Consider the following 18,502-nt stretch of genomic DNA (forward strand, 5'->3'; position numbering starts at 1 on the left):
AGATTAAAATTAGAAATTGGCTCTTCATGACTGAAATTTGGAAAGCCATCATTTCTATGGGGTGGAAATAAGGGGGAAGTTGAGTTCTACTGTACGATTCTCGTAAGACCTAAACTTTGCAAAAGACGGTTTTGAGGGTATAATATTGTTATATAAGATATATATGGCAATAATATTGAATTTGAATGAAATGTACATGACATCACGGAAATAGAATATAATTTATTATGTAGCATAAAAGTCGACATAATATATAAATTTTATTCTACCAACAACGGTACTGGTATATATCAATATATAATTATAGCAGTTTGTCTACAATTAATCATTTGATTGTGACAGTTACTTTTAGTGTCAAGTTCACTACTCCCCATAGAAAGAGTTACATTCGTGATATTGACATTAACATTAACTCGCCATAATCATAATTAGTGAAATTTATATCTAATAATTGAATGAATACATTTGAATATTGGCTGGCCGCAATGTTTTCATTAAAAGTTACATATTTCAACTTCAGTTCTAAAAGACAGAAACTGAGCAGCACAAAATTTGTTATGACGGGTAGTCAGTATGCAACACAACTAGAACACTTGCAACCATGAAGCATAGCTGAGAGATGTGTCGAAATATAAATCAAATAATATAACATCGATATTTCAGTAATAACGTACGTTTTGTTGGAATTCTAACTCCGTTTAAGTTTGCCAATATAGGCTTCATATACTTGTATATACTGACGTTAAACTTACAATATTTACCAGTATTAACAATTTAGAGCATACATTCAATTAAGAGTTTTATACTAAAAAAGCTTTGGGAGTGTTTCTAAACGTGAAATATTCATATTTTCAAATACCCATAGGGTGGCGTATGTCGAGGCGATTTGCATAATTGCTTTTCTTTCGCGAATACTTTAAGATTTTATTAAAATGAACCGATTGAAACATTTCACCGGGGGGATAATTGTTTGCGCTGATTTAACAGCAACAACATTTTCTCAAAGACATCGCTTTAACAAGACTTCTGTATTTGCCTATTGGTTTGTTTGCAGGGATCAACATTGCGATCTTGAAATATCTAGCAGTATTTAGGTGATTTCATCTGATGCATATGTATGTATTGAGAAGAAGCATAAAGCAAATGAATTGGTTTGCGTCTGCAGATGTAAATAAAATATGACGGTATCTTAAAAATGTATTTTCTTTAAATGTCCATTGCGTTGCTGCAAACAGTATTCATGTTTCATGAGGAATATTGTAATGATTGACAGATGCATCAGGTATTTATACTCTTCATCATCGACTTCAAATAGCTGTGTTTTTTTACTGTTTGTAAAATATCTCACAACACAGATTGCACAACTGAAATAATGTATGCAATAGCCGACTTTTGAGCAACGAATGTTTCTTCATGATCGTTATTCACATAAGACTGCACATTTCCAACGTACTTTGTTGAATAAATAGAAAGTAGTGAAGAAATATATATGCGGACTTCTCTGTGACAATCCATACCAGTACTGACTCTATCTTTTCTCTCTTTATGAAAACGACTAGATCCTCTATCTTTAACTCATGATGTTGATCGAATGAGTTCTTCTGTATTGTTAAAATTGGAATTGGATTGTATTTGCTCCAAACTATGACCACATGCCCAATGCTATGATTGAGTACTAGCTACCTTTAGACTTACAATATAGTTATAATTAGTCAAATCGAGAAGTATCTGTCTCTCAAGTTTTAAAACCACACGCTTGATTAAATGTTGTGCAACATTTTGACGTACTTGGTTATTTTAGTGATATTTCGAGATCAAAAAAATATCTAATATAAGTTATTTGGAACTGAAACTACTCCAATTTCCAACTTTGGACACCGTATGTAAAGCGTCTCACCTGGCTGTGCCTGACTTGGATTATGAGTAACCAAATGATTGGTCCTTTCTGTGTTTGCTCCATGTGGTTTTCGGCTGCTGAAAGTAGGTAACAATGATCGATTGTACGACATTTTCCTAGAATTGTCTATTCTCAGAATAAAAATCACATCTTAACATAAATATGTCTATCTGACTGAAATTATGAACCGGTTACCTGTGTCGCGAATAAGAGGAAGGATCCAATATTTTTGAAGATGATGGGCCCCTGTATCGTCTTCACTTCCCTGAAAGACTACTATGAATTCTACATGCTTACAGAAGTTATTATGTTAACATTCCTTGACAAAAGCTAAAATGTTATGATATAGGTTATCATCGTTGAGCCTTACACTTAGATTTGCCAGAAGGATATGACGATTCACTAGCCTAGTATAAACCGTTCCAATTCGACAGAGAAACCAAAGAGTCTTTAATTTTAGAAATAAACTTTGCAATTTTCTATTAGCCAAACATGGTGGTCCTGCGTATATCAATGCGTAATTTAACTTTAAATGACTAATGTTAAACCTGTCAAAATATCCATAGCTTTTCTCCAATAAACCCGACCACTGATCCTGCCATTCTAAATAGAAAAACGACAAGGGATCCAATTAAGCCTAGTATTGTTACAGCACTTTTTGCAGCATAGGTTTATAAACATTCACCAACATACCTAATACATTTTTTGCTCTTGTGTATATTTTGGCCGGCCTATTGCCTGAGCTGCCTGGATTACCTGAGTCACTGTGTGAGCCAGCCTCAGTTTGTGTGACAATTCTTGCTCGGAAATTATATCAAATAGGGACCTAGTCTGCGGTCTTTCACGTGCCCCACTGACTAGTTCATGTTCCTCTTCAATTTGATTTATTTTGCCTAGTCTTGTTCTGTGTTCAGGCGTAAATTCCGCCTGCTCTCACTGAATTTTATCTCCTTAATTTTAAAGCTCATTAAGACGAATATTCACCATCTCTAATTCATCACCAAAAGCTCTTTAGTCGGGGTTTAGATTATTCCACTCATCGATTTTATTTTCAACAGCTTTTATTTCATCCACATTACCGCTAGAGTCATGCCGTAAGAGTGTTAGCTCTGAGTCATCTCCTCAGCCAGCAGTCTTAATCAGAACACATCTTAAGAACAAAGAACTCACATAGTTGGGTTCTACACTGATGCATGAGTCTTCCCAAGCGAATGCTTTTCGAACAAATGCAAAAGCTCCTTAACCTTTTATTGAGGAGCGCCTCTCCTTTCGTTTTGACAGCCTGATATCTTTATAGTACAGCTTTCCATCCTTAATCTTAGCGTTCAAAAGCAAAACATCTCGTGCCGCCGAATCAGTGATATTCTTCTCTTTAAAGAATTATAAATCAATTGCTCTGTAAGTTCTACTTTCTGTTCAGTTAACCCATCCACCTGCGGGCTATCGCATGGGCTGCCAGCAAGAAAGAATCGGCTTCTGCATGAGCCTATTGTTGTCGATAAAGGATGTTTCATCATAAATAAAATCAGCATCATGAAAACCATCACGATGTCCTCCCTGGAGTTTGATATCTTCTCCTCCATCTGCCATATTGTGCCTAGCCTCTATATTATTCCATTTTTTTATTAACTTTACACTCATCATATCGGTAAAGATGCACATCTCAGTTCTTGAAAGTGTTGAACAGTTTGCCGATTACGTCGAAAAAACTGGTGCTGCGTACCGTCTCAGTTATAAGTTAATTTGGCGAATTGATATGGGTCTTAATATAACTGAGGGAATTCAGTAGGTTCTGCTGTCATAGCGGCTATTCAAACAGTTCCAGTACTGATAGCGTTAACTCCTATACCAGGTATTGTTATTGATGTAACACAAGAAAAAACGAGTGTAACAAAGAGACGGTAGAAATATAAACATTACTTTCAATATAAACAATTCCTCATCATCATCATGATCATCAACATCACCTTCACCATAATAATCATCATCATATTTATTCAGTACTATAGGCCACCGGCCTTAACGTACAATTTTCATATTGAGAAGCCGCAGTCACTTGAGGTTTCATCAGTTTCTGGAAAATTTTGCATAACTGAATCGTATTTACACCAAACGCAATATCATTGGTGTTTTCATAACTTAATAAGCTGTAAGACTCCGGGAAACTCATTTTTACGCCTTTAAACGTACTACATATTTATTTTTTATAGTTAAATTTACAAAATACAGTTGTTTGCTGAGGCTGTCAATCATAAAAACTCATGCATGCGAAAAGCAATTCATAAATTTGAAATTATTTGATTCAAATGGTTTTCGGAACCACTGTGCTGATGTCTGACATAGTCAACCGATACCCTGTCGAACTGCTACAAGAATGCCAAACAACAATGGTATGACTGTCCTTGTAATCTTAATAAGCAATTTCACGGCCCCTTCTTCGATAAGAGATTCTTTTTGTCGTTAGAGTGAACACAGCCACCACACTTTCAACCCAACAACTAGAATCCCTAGCTTTACTTTCGGGTTCTAATCTCTTACCTTAGTTCCGACCAACAATGGTGTGCCCTCAGCAATCTAGGTAGTCCAGTTTAAAAGCTGAAGCTCAGCGAAAATGGACCAGCTCTCTGAGGTTAGGTAAGGGAGGGCAGACGGCCTGTGCAACAAACGAGAGGCTGTGACATAGTCCAACTGGCACCAAACCCAAGACTAGTCGAGACTTTCCCAATATGTTTCCTTTATTTGACTCCCTCCTTGCTTTCCCTTCCTTCGTAGTCTTCAGAGCTTATATTGAAGGCACAGTTGCTCTGGCAGTCGTTTGAACGGTACCAGTACAAGCCATCCTTTTTGTCATAAATTACTTGTCTTTGCCCAAGATTGATGAAACATTGTCTTATGTATATTATTCGTTCGCTACCGACTATTTTCTTGTGTATTAACTTTGTAGATGTGCTGCTGACTTGTTTGGCCTGAACAGAGAACCGTCGGTGGATTTAGTTGAAAGAAAATTTATTTTTTCATTTTTTCATTGAGAGAAAAAATTTCAACAGGTGCATGTCATACACCAATCTTCACGTTCTCGTCTTCCTATAGAGATACAGTTTATACTTTCTTCAATTATTGTTAATCTTTAAAGTAACCATCGCTACGGAAACTGAAACCTCGTTCAGACAATGAATGTCAGGTGGGAATATATTATCTGCTACCTCCTAGCCAACTCATTTAAAGGGTTGCGCCAAAAAAAGCAGATACCGTGTTTGTTGGCATAGCCTACACCACTTTCGAAATAAAACCACACATGTACAACGACGTGCTTGCTTTTATTGAGATTTATTTCAGAGCATTTTCTTTCACAACTTGCGATAATCTCTCAGGTAGCTACAGTGAAATGACAAAGAATGATACATTCTCGACACTATCTCATAGAGTGAAATGATGTATCTTCTGATTTATGTGGCAAACCATCGACGGAGTTTCTATTGCTGGGAATGGCAAAAGGGGTCTGAAACAAAGAAATAAAAGAAGTGAATAATAAAAGAAATGAATGTATATATGCGTACGTGGCTTATAGACTCTTAGAAAAACTGACACCTAGAAAAGAATATACAAATATTCAAAAGTCTTCAGTGGAGTCTCCGGGGAAATATACAAATCAGTTCGTCGCCCCAAGGAGTCAGCGTATGCTTGTATTCCCCTCTATGTTAAATAACACTTCATGAGAGGTTTTGATATTTTGCTGACTCTAATGTGATTGTTTAAACAAGTATTCTGCTCATAGATGTGCAAAGACAAGACAGTTAGAAAATCGAAATCTTAGCCTTCAAGCAAGGATTGTTAAGATTTAATCTAAAAAACGCTCTTTTTTCTATAATACGATTTGAAATCGAGTAATGCTCAAGCTCTCGTTTACAACAACTGTTGTCGGATGTGTTGAACCGAACATTATTTATAGAATGCTATCTATCACAAGACATACTCTGTTGCTTACATCACATGACATATATAACACATAATTATTTTGCACATACCTGGAATTTCACAGATAATTCCCTTTGGTCGAAAGTCGCAGTATTCATCGTCCCACAGACCATTGTGAGCGAACCTGAACCTGTTTGGATTAATGATAAAGGGACATATTTTATTATGAGGTCCGCCTCAAGGTATCATACAAGACATCAAGAACAGCAAAAAAAGCAGGCAGATAGACAAGCATAGAGAGGGACAGCGAGAGACACAGAGGAAAACATGACAATGAGCTGCTTATGGTATTGTATATAAAACACACTGCACTTAAAAATCTAGAATAAGACCATTACTTAAACGCTTAAAAACAAAACAAATATTGTTTTTGGAGTAATTGTGACCATGTCGAATTAAAACTCGACAGACAAAGGTCTCTTTAAGTCTGAAAAAATATCAGGCATAATAATTTATCATAAGCATGCTGTGATTTGATATAGCTTTTGGAAGTGTTCACATTGATTGTGAGATACATGTTATCCTTTTCTGGAATCTTAATGTGTTATGTATTCTTACCAAAGTTGTACGCAATCTTGTCCATCGTCATCCCTCTTGGTGTTGTTGTTTGGCTCGCCTGGTGCCCAGTTGCGGAAGTCGTAGTCGCACAGATCTCTTCCATCGCTCCAGATGAATTCATCCTCCACTAAGCTGTCGCTAAGGCCGATCCAGAAGCCGTATTGGTCAATGCAGGGGCTTACATGCAGGTTATTGCTGATGATATAATTTCTGACCTCAGAGTCGATCCCTGGAGTACGTAATGATGCAAGGCGACCTGATGGTCCACCAGCCTGTACTGAAAGGGTGCTGCACAGTTCAGCTGCGCTCTGTTGGTATGGGTGGTCGCAAGAGTCTTGTTGGCAGTAGATTTCATACACCATGCAATCACAATCTCCCTTTTCACAACTTTCAAGCGTGAAAGTGCCTGTGAATAGCACATATAATAGCAGCGGCAATCAAACAATTGAAACCATCATGGTTAAGAAGTTATATCTCATGATGCATACAACCTTTTGATATGCATACAGCATACAGCTAGTACACCATATATTCACATAAATGTACTAGAAAGGCTAATTGAAATAAGGATACTCTCTAAATAACAGCTTTCTAAGTTGCATCTGTTGATTAGCTTGATAACGAACACAGGAAACTTCCAAAGAACTTATGCGTTTTTACAAGATTTACAAAACTTATAACTGCTTTCCTGAGCACACTAGCACACTTTTCTACGGATTAATTAGCCTTTAATCCGAAAATAATTAATTATGAAGTATCAAGACATGGCTTCATGAGCTGAACTTAAAGATGCAAAATAAGTCGTGAAAATTATATTTTATGGTGGTAGATAAACCATCATGGCTATCATACCAGATGGCAGAACAAGATATCTAATAATATATCTGAACTACAACCATGAACGGGTAGCTAGATTATATTTCATAAACAGCTGCATGCTTTTGATTTTGTTACTAAATCACCGAGTTTATTACAATTTTAAACTCCATTTTTGACAGAACGTATTTCCTCAAAATACTGTGCTGTACACTCCTCATAACATAATTATATACACTTTGCAAATTATGCAACATGTTTTAATATATATGTGGAATGTACAAAATATAATTACCGGCACCGTTCAGCTTGCCAAAATTGTAATACATTTTAATCTGAAGAAAATCATGGCAATAACATTGATGAGATTGATGAAACTAGTAATGGACCTTTAGAACCAGGGTGACTTACCATCAGGAATCTGCTAGTCCGTCATGAGAGATAAAAAGCGGAAAGACCTGGATTAGTCCATCAATTTTGTTATCAAGTACAGAAACTATAGTGCACTGCCTTTTAGTTCCTAGAAATCGTGGATTTCGTACTGAACAGCTTAGCAAGTTACCGTATGCTTGATGTTTGTTTCCAAATGTTATTCCACGAGACAATGTTTTATCTCTAAAAATAACAGTCTGGTATAATCATACTCGATTCTATTACGTTTTTTCTAAACATATCGTGAAGTATGTTTCAGTACAAAAAGTCTCTGCCAAATATATGAAGTGAGCATTTTGGTCACATTGTATACGAAATACCAAAAACGAGGCAAAACAACATTTGATGCTATTAAAACTAAAGAAGAATCACTATAATGCGTTTAAATCAAAATGGTGAATGAGACCGGTTTTCTATAAACTATTTTTGATCGAGTAAGCGATGCAAATCAAGTGTACTCACATGGTCACATGCCGCCACAGAGGCGAGGAAGATGAGAGCAAATGTAAAACTCATGTTTATAATATCTGGAAAAAAAATGACAGAGCAGCGTTTTATATTTTTTTGGCTCTCGATATTTTGGGCCATATTGATAGAGTTGCCGAAGTTTGCTGTTGATAATGATGGTCAGGTCACCAGTTATTATGTGACCAAGTGGTTTACCAAGCAATTGCAAGTTCTGCTGTTGTTTAATGGAAAGTTGAAATTTTTCAAGACATTGTTATAGTTAAAAAGTTTCCTACCAATGGTTTTTGTGTATGAGTAGAAAACTATAGGTAGTTCTTGAAATTTAAAATATGGAGGTATTTTTTCCACAACTTTCTTATCATGCAAAATATTGCTGATGTTTATTTGGTCAATCCCCTTGTTTGCAAATGGTACATGAAAAAATAAACGCTTGTCACTGTTCAAGAGTTCTGTCCTTACTGGCTTAAACAGCCGTAATAGCTGATATCGATAATAATTTGGACTAAACGATAATTAGGGCTGTTTTGGTTGATATTCATCGTTTGAACTCTTGACAGTAGCAATCTCAATTTCTGTAAAGAGCAAGCAAACAAAGCAGTTCTTATTTTGTGAACTCCTAACGGCTGATTAAGAATAGACAATAGATCACTGAACTTGGGGGGACTGCTGGTATTACCATGTCTATGCCCATGGCTACGTCGTCTTCTAGTGTGGGAGTTAAATAAACCCATCACATTTACACGACTCCCCCTGGGCTGGATAAATTACCCACCCCTAGAATGTTATCGTTACATCCATAGGGCATAGCTGTACCAAGTTCAGTGATCCAATAGTGTTCACGTTGCTTGCGGTAGCTCCTGCTCAGTTTAGAACAAAAGTTGCGCGATAGCGAGCAGACTGAGAACGTGTTCAGTGCGTTGGATAAGCATTCCTAATCAAAGACTCAACTCGCGCAGTGCAGTGCACGCTCTTGAAATTGCAGTTCAGTAGTTCATATACACTGCCTAAAGCCGTACAATAGTAAACAATAGCAAGATTATTCAGTTAATACTAGGATTTATGTTGTCATACGTTTCGGTATTGTCCCTGACGCTATGGGTTTGAACAACCTTATATTACTGAACAATCCTTAGCAAACTTTAAGATAAATCGTTTCAGCGTCCTTTGTTCAACCTCCTAAAATAATCTAACGTTGTTTTGATAGCCAGACTTCGTATAAGTCTGTGAATATATACAGATTTAGAAGAATAATCGTGACTTTTCCCTTTTTTTCGGACCACCATATTGTCAAACTTATTATCTAATGCGTTCACAGTACGCATGCGCAAATGCACAACCTGCTTTGTTTTCCTCACATAATTTTGCCAGCGTTGGAATAAGATCGTATTGAGACCATCTCTGTGAAAGCCTTTCACACAAAAGTAAATGATTATTGTGCTTTAACTTGCTTGCTTAAATGATCTCATTTTACGCAAACATCCCCAAACTTGACTAAAGTCTAGTTGCTAGCATACTTGAGCAAAGATCCAGGCTAAATTTCTCGATAAATATTTCTCATGGAGATTTAATATTTCGTGCTTGTAGGCCATTCAAGAAAACTGAGGAGAAAAGGCTATGATTCCGAGTAATAAGCAACAGATTAAAGATTCATGGCTTCAAAAGATGAGAGTTTAAAATGTATTATCTCACAGGTAACAATATCAAACGACAGATAACATTAAAGATTTACTTACCAGTCTCTGCAGTTGCACCAGTGGAAGAGTTGGTCTTAAGTGATTTTCCTTGTGCTCGTTACAACTGCTTATATAGAAAAAAAATGAAGGGGCGTAACCTATGTTTCGTCAGTATTAAATCACATTCTGTTAAGGGCTGAGTTTGCGTTTTTTTAATGTCAAACTTCCATTTTTGTCTGATAAAGACTTTCATCTCTAGAATTATCAAAATGAACATACTCTCAGGTTTTGTCACAACTAACTCCTTCTCACCACAAATAGACATTTCAAAATGTTATCGCATTTTTTTTCAAATAACTTTCTTCTTTGGAAAGGAATAAATTTAGATTAAAATGTGTGATCTGTCATCAACTCGTCTGGATTTCCTGATGTATTATTGATACCACCTGGCTAATGGTTAAATTCTTTGTTTGTGACATTTTGCAAGCCCTCTTTACAACGCGAATATATTTACTGTCGATTTGCTGGTATGTTTTGGAGGTTGTTTGCTTCCTTAAATCTGCTGAATTGACTAATCAGTGACCCTTTGAAAGTAAGATAACATATTTTTACCATGTTAAGGTGATGAAAATGAGAGAGAGAGAGAGAGAGAGAGAGAGAGAGAGAGAGAGAGAGAGAGAGAGAGAGAGAGAGAGAGAGAGAGAGAGAGGAGAGAGAGATAGAGAGATGAGAGAGAGAGAGAGAGAGAGAGAGAGAGAGAGAGAGAGAGAGAGAGAGAGAGAGACTGACTGAAATACCACGCCTTGGAACTTCTACTCTAGTACAATAACGTCATATTCCATACGTTTTCACATTCAGTGAAATTGACACTCTGAAAATCGTTAACAATCTACTCTCTTTCACACTGAGATTCATTTATGTATCAATAAATACGTTTATGTTTGTCCAAGTTCAAATGGAGCAAGATTTTGGTTACCTAAACTAGGAGATGTATTCCATGATGTATAACCTCCTCTTGTCTTTTGAACAACATTGTCATGTCCAAAGCCATACTGCATTATTTGAAACACCTTGCTGGCAAACTCTTTATTGACTTTCGTTCAAGCTTTCCAACTATTGGATGCCACTGTGTGCTAATTCCTTGTCTTCTATGAGGTGTTTCCGTGTCCAATGCCAGAATTAAGCTGCTTATGCAGAAACTGATGCAAGTTATGATAGCTATCCCGTCATATATCAAGACGTGCTTACATGTATGAACATTTTAACCCAGAATGTCGTTTTACATAAAATGCACCTATTTCAAATTTTAATGTGACACAATTATCTATATCTAAAATTATGGTGGAAGTGATACGTCATCATCCGTGCCATGGAATGATTTCCAAAGCGAGGTGCCCACTCCAAGATACCACACCCAAAGTGCATCATAACATGTACAAGGTAATTCATCTTTCAGATACTTCTTCCTTTAGCCTGAGTTGATGTCTGACAGATGTAAACTTTCCGCAAAATTTTCGGAATTGAGAATTTGAGAAATTCGGTTATCATACCGTTCAATTGAAATAAGTGATATTCATATCCTTTTATTACCATTAATTTTTGTCATACTTCGTCAGTAAAAGTTCTCGAGTTGTGATTAAAAGTTTTCACCGGTTGCGTTGTCCATCACTCCGCATCGCACCGGTGGAAATCCATTAAGTTGACATTTAGTTCACAAGGGAACAGACAGGTGTAAACTCAGTACATGTCGTTTGTTAGGTGAATTCATTCGGAGGATAGCAAACAAAGGAACCTACAGACACGCAATCGTTTTATTCATTCGCCCTTAAAGTAATTGATAATGCTTTCCAAGTTTTGACTGATTAAAAGGTGAGCACTTGAATTATCCGCAGGTTCCCGATCACCGCTAACATTAATGTAATACTATTATGATGTTTCCGGCCTCTTGCACCTTATCTTACCGAACAATTCCTATCCCTGATCTGAACTGTATGTCTTTACGAAGGCCTACAAGATCGAGCTGCAAACAGAACAAGCAAGCAATTAACAAAGCAACATTAAGGAAACACATTGCTGTATCCATGAAAGAAAGATAAATTACCTCCTGAATCCAGACGTGATGTCAAGTGTTTTGAAAATCGATATTTTCCTGATAGCGCATTTAAAATTGGTCAAAAACCCATTTAAGGGATGCTTAGAAAAAATCTCCAACATACTGAATACCTTTTAAATGTGATAAAATCCTAGAGTCAATAATTCGGGTGCCATTTGCTTTAATATTAACATTTGGAACATTTCTAAAAGCTGAGCGGCATAACGCTGTGAATGTGCCGTTTTTTACATTTTTGTTTACTCCATCAGATGCACTATTGTCTTTCTGAGATTGTGTGTTTTATACTTGTCTCCGATAAGCTTTCCCCTTACGTATTAAATATATTCTACTAGTTTAATTTTCAGTGACGTCATGAAACCTATTTATTTACTAATCTGAGTAATGGCAGATTTATGATGACGAATACTTTTCAACGATATGGTACTTTACTTTGTTATAAAAAATTATTCAGCATGATTTCACCATTTCGTCAAGGTATTATTTTCTTTTATATTGCGCACTTTGATAAGTGTACATTGCTTTAAAATTGGATACCTCTTTGGCGCTGGTTGTGACGCTTATCGACGTTTATCTCTTAAATACAACATATATTACGTCATATCCATGCTTTCGTCAGATGTGTGTTTATCACACAAATCTCTCCAATATGGTTTTCCGACTATCTATCAAAACATGTACTGTGACGGAAAAGACATCAAGGAACACTGCAATTCAATAAAAGCAGAACACCATTGGAACTAATTTGGAATAATTGGATCTTAATATTCTTCAAATTTCTCAAATGAGTGAACTACCCTACGGCTGAATGTTGCGATATTACAAACTACTCATAAAACAAGTGTATAACTTATATTTGCAGATTAAATTGACATTACTTCACCATTCAATTATCCCAAATTAATTCAAATCGCGTTGCAGGGGAATTCTAGCATAAGACAAACACAACACAGATGTCGAGCTCGATATAGCCAGAGTGTGAAGATATTCATACCAAGCAGTTGGTTGGTAAGCAGCAATTTCAGTTTCAAGAATTTATGGTTACTCTTCTGGTACATTTCCCCTATAGTTATAGAGACCCGGACAGGCAACAGGCTACTTATATGATAACATTATATAGGGCTCAGCCCTTGATGTACCCAAGGGGTTCAGATTAGAAATTTTACTTGTACTGATTCATAATTATTAATAGTAAAATATAAAATAGAATTAATTGATACTTGCTATATACGTTTGTACGACGTCTCTGCCCAGTTTCCCCTCTGATGAAAACAGTTCACACACGTACGCGTGCACGATGTCATACCCTTGAGGTATATTTATGTTTAAAATGTTGGACATAAATTGGCAATTTTACAATGATAACAACCTATGATAACAACATATTGTTCTTTGTGCCATCATTATTGTTGCAATAGTAACTCACTGCCTAAATTCCAAAAGCAATCTGAAAACTGGTATTCCGTCTAAAAACGAAAATTTTGGATCAAGTTATTGACACAGAGGGCGCTTTCTAAAATCAAATCCCAGCTTTCGTTGCGTATGTCCTCGTTAAAATGCATGACAGTTTTCTCTCTTTTATATTTTTAGGCGTGTAGGCGTGATAGTAATGATAATTTGTAGCGGTGACGAGGTGTATAAAAATACTTACTAGCTAATAAAAGACATATATTTTATTAATGCAGTGTTATGAAATAGTACTTTGCACGTTTCTTTTTTGTCTATTTACGAGCACTCAAAAAAACATTGCGGCGCCCATGAATGTAGTTGGTTACACTTCCGGCTACTCACATATTATAGTGTTAACCTGCGTATGCGTAGTCAATAAGCCGCTGGCGCGACAATTATAACATACCACATGCTAATGCCGTGTCGCGATTCACCAGAACAAGTGGTGTGACACGAACATAGATATGTCTTGTTTCAGCTTGCTCGAAAATGTTAAATGAGAGGGTTTTGTCAAAGATCTTTAAAAAAGTGCCCGGTCACCTAACCATACACTTCGTATCGTCTGCAGCTTAGAATTAATGGAGCGTGATTAGAACACCAAAAGCACCAAATATAACCGATGAGTCTCTGACTAAACATTATTTGTTCCACTCCAACAGCACAGGAAAAAAGGGTTACTTCCGTAATTGTTTTCGTCTCATGCAAGACAAAGCCACAATTCAACCTATACTTCCTCATTTTTTGCCTCATTTAATAGCGCGAAAGACTGAGTGTCTCTGAAGCCACAATAGCTGCGAATTTTATGCATTATTTGCATGATTTTTTTGCTTTGTGTAAATGTGCTAACTGAAGGGCGTGTATAGGTATCACTGCTAGCTGATTTTGACTATGCCTACATTTTTAAACAGGTTATATAGTAAACGTTGCCGCACTCGTAAAATGGCGCCCAACGGAAAAGAACAAAAATTCAGTATTTCCTGCACATACACATCCCGATCATCCAAGAAACAAACATGATGCCACTTATTAAAATGCACATCACACAATGGTTGACATTTTTTTGTCGTAATAATTATGTTGTCTGTCGCATAGTTAGCCTTTTTAAAATGGCAGGAAATCTACAATAATGTTAAAACTTTTGAATTTAATTGCCTTCTTCGGTATGGCAGTATGTGTGATGTTCACTTTTCAGTCTTTAATGGGTCTTATTCAAAGAACCTCTTGGAAAACTCAGGATATTTTCAGATCGGTTTCTTACACATTCGTAGCTATAGGGGCTTTAACATGATGTAATGATTCAAATAATTTTTTAAGTCACCAAGGAAAAGATGTACAAGATGAAATGACGAGAGAAATAAGAATAATCCTATAGCGAAACAACAGTACAAATCTTTAGATGCTAACATGGACGGTTGTACCTTTGCTCTGTCTTCACTTCCGGATGTCCACCAATTAACAGGCATGTTAATAGAAATAAAGGAAAGCACTTATTGGACAGGAATCGAAGTCGGTGTTGACCGTAAGAGAAACAACCGTGCATCTGATTACACCTATTGAATCAGATGTCCAGGGAACATAGATATAATTTCTCGTTTTACGTAGGAAGCTACCAAATCACAGCTCCCGCACTGCACTCATTTCTTGTAGTCTCGATTGACCTGAAGTGTTTCATCAAATGTTGTCGAAGCCTGATGTTTCTGACACAGAGTAACTAAGTACAGAGGGCGCTGTAAGCAAAGCGGGGGTGCCTACCACATCGACGCTGTAAAAAAATGTAACACCGTAATAAGACCTAGTATCCAGTCATTTTCAACGTTATCATGCATGTAAGTAACCCAAGCCCCTGTACAGAATTCTGATCCTTTGGATAGCATTGGAAAACGGGGCCACGGAAATATGATCAACGGATACACGTAACAGTACACAGTAGGTGAGGCTACCCACAACTACCCTTGATTTGTTCACTGAGACATTTTGTGCTAAAGGCTTTTTCAATGTTATCAGTTTCTTAACAATTTTAACATACAATTTAAGTTCAGGATTATTTGTTAAAACTATGTTCCAAAAGTATTGATTATGTTTAAAATTCAAGAGCAAATTGAATGAGAAGTCGATGTTTTGAGGTGCTAAAAATTGCACACTTGTCAAGATATAGTTATCAGCAACTGAGATGGTCTCATCATACCACCTGTCAGACATGCAAATTTCCTTTGTTAAAAATATTTAAAAAATCAATACCCTTTCTTTTGCCAACACAAGTGCAACTTATTCCCTAAATTTCCAAGTAAATATTGTGTATGTCTGTCAAAAATCTATTCCGACAGTATTACAAAATTGCTATCTCCTCCGCGGAAAGGGGTTGATCGTCTCATTATTCACAGTGAGAAATTAGAAAATTATGATTATCAGAACTGGACTATGTTGCCAGAATTTTGAAATATGGACCGAGTTGTTGTGTGTATAGAAGAAAGTTGCTTCAGTTCAGTGCGTGATCTCCGTGTGTACAGATCATGGAGAATTGTGGGCAGCCTCACTTACTGTGCAGTATACAGCGAAACTCAAACTATGTGGTAACTGATGACATCTGGATGCTAATAAGAAACCTGTATACTAATTGGAACTTAACAAAATGAGAAAGTGCAACGACTGCCCGAAGAAGACAGGTGTGACATTCACATAGGAAGACTTGCTTTTTTGTGAGCAGTGCAAAGACAAACGTTTCGCTAAAACTCCCAAAGACACTACAAAAACAGCGAGCTTGCATGAAACTCCAGTTTCAGCAATGTGGATCAACGGTCAACTGAAATATATTACAAGCAACTTGAGTTCCTGCCAGCTCTTCAATCCCATAGTACAAGAAATCAAAGCAGGGCAACTCACTATGTCCAAGTCCAAGGAGATTCTTGATGTTGTTGTCGACATGATTCTTGAGTTTAATGTTAAGGTAATAGAAATTTAACTAGGGGCGGGTCCTAACCTTGTCAAACTGCCGAAATGGTCAATAAATAAGCCTTGAGACCTGTGTTGGTGATGTAATTCTACTCACTGACTGCACTGCTCCCGCTGTTTTCATTGTATCCATTGTTTTCAACATTTGATATCCTATGATATTTCAAATGGAAAAGTTTAGAAAGAAATGCAGCCAGACGAGAAGGAACTGCAAAATATGTTACGTTTGTGCCCGACTAACGCTGGCTTGGAATACCCTTTTCAACACCTTTAGATCAATCTGTGTTCGACAGTTTGAGAAGAACATTCCGAGAATTAATTTATAAGTATGATTCGCAAAAGATTCGCAAAAAGTGATCCTGACCCACCCTGCATTACGAACCTATATCACGGCGGCGACACCTCATCCACCCCTCACGTCGCAGACAGCAAATGTCTAACTGATAATTACTGAAAATGATCCTGCTATGGACCACTTCGTACAAAATGCTACTTTAAATCGTCTTGTTCGTTCTCATAATGAACGTAATAATAAACACAGCGTTGTGGCGAGGTTTTGGGACGAAGGAAGAATTAGAAAAAGAACCCACCAGGACTACTGTGGGACAGACAAATCTCACACAATTTTTTGAGGATGCATGTCAGTTCGAAGAACACTGGAAGAAAGTTACTTGCCCCTTTCTTTCTATGCAGATACATAGGCGACAAGAAAGGAAACAGGTATGCATATTCCAATCGGTCTTTCATATGTTGTTATTGAGCTATTGTATGGTGAGGCGAAAATTTAGCAAAAAACAAAACAAAAAAAACTATCACGGGCAGCCCAGAGCCCAAAATCATAGCTAAAATACCACTGGACGTATGGGTCTTATGAAAACATATATTTTTAGTGCCATAGTGGTGGATTAGAAGAAACAGGCGGTCACCGTGACACGTTTCGTTTCGATAATGTTTATGGACGGCACCCAACTGATGTCTAGATCGTTCGCGAAGTTAGCAGCGACCGTGGATGGATGATACACCTTTCCTATCCAGAGATTCAGCGGGCAAAGGATTTATTCCCGTAGGAAATCAACATTTAGACTCTCCCTAACGATTGGAAGAAAAATGTCTTCCAGAGAGAGAAATTTAAGGCCAACTAACAGAAGAAGGGATCGCGGAGACTGATTATGAATATGTACTGAAGGTCTGGGATGAAGTAAAATGTAATACTCTGAAGGCCTACATGGCAATGTATTGCTATACTGATATCCTCCTTATAAATATATTTGAAAATTTCCGAGCCATATTTTACGAGCATATAAGTTAGACCCGGCATATTATATGTCGACGCCCAGTCTGACATGGAATTCCATGCTTTTTCACTAGCAATAAGTTTAGACTCATTTAGGATGAGGAGCAGATTACTTTTGTTCAGAGGGAGATTTGAAGCGGTATAATCCGTGACAAATTGCGTGAACCCCTTCTGATGTCGTGATTCTTGATATATCATATTCTAAAACACTTGATTTGACATTTTCGATTGGAAATTTTGATGATCTAAGTCGTGACAATGCCCGAGTCCTCAAACGTTCACAGTGAATTAAACAGAAAGTAGATGCAAGACATCTTTCTTTTTATTTATATTAATACAACGGCACCAGACTTTAAATCAAATAAGACTGATTGTTTCGATTCTATACTAGGTTCATTTAGGTTAAAGTTACATGTCATAAAGTATATCTTCAGTACAAACAGTCTCTGTCAACTATATGAATTGCGCATCTTTGATACTTACATCTAAATCTCTATTCTCTTTTCGTAGATGCAAGAATTCCTATACTGCCAAGAATGCATATCAGTTGTATGTAATGGCGTTGCTGTACGACAGCTCAAGTAAATGTGCTGAAGAGACTGAACTCTTCCAATCTGATACAGTTGTAGGGTAGGTCAATGCCTTGAGATTTGAAATTTTCCTATAAATTATTTACTATGCGAATACGGAGACAATTTTCATGGAAAGTTAATACGGAGAAGTCTTGACATATCAACGTGGCAGTTTCATACGGAACAAGAAATCTAACAGCTTTTTATTGAATATGTATTTCGACAAATGGTGTAAATTTATGCAAACATGATGATTTAAGGCCCTTCACTTGTACTTAAACATACTGATCACACAATACATTTCTACTC

This window comes from Ptychodera flava, chromosome 2, assembly GCF_041260155.1.
Source record: "Ptychodera flava strain L36383 chromosome 2, AS_Pfla_20210202, whole genome shotgun sequence".
Classification (NCBI taxonomy): Eukaryota; Metazoa; Hemichordata; class Enteropneusta; family Ptychoderidae; genus Ptychodera; species Ptychodera flava.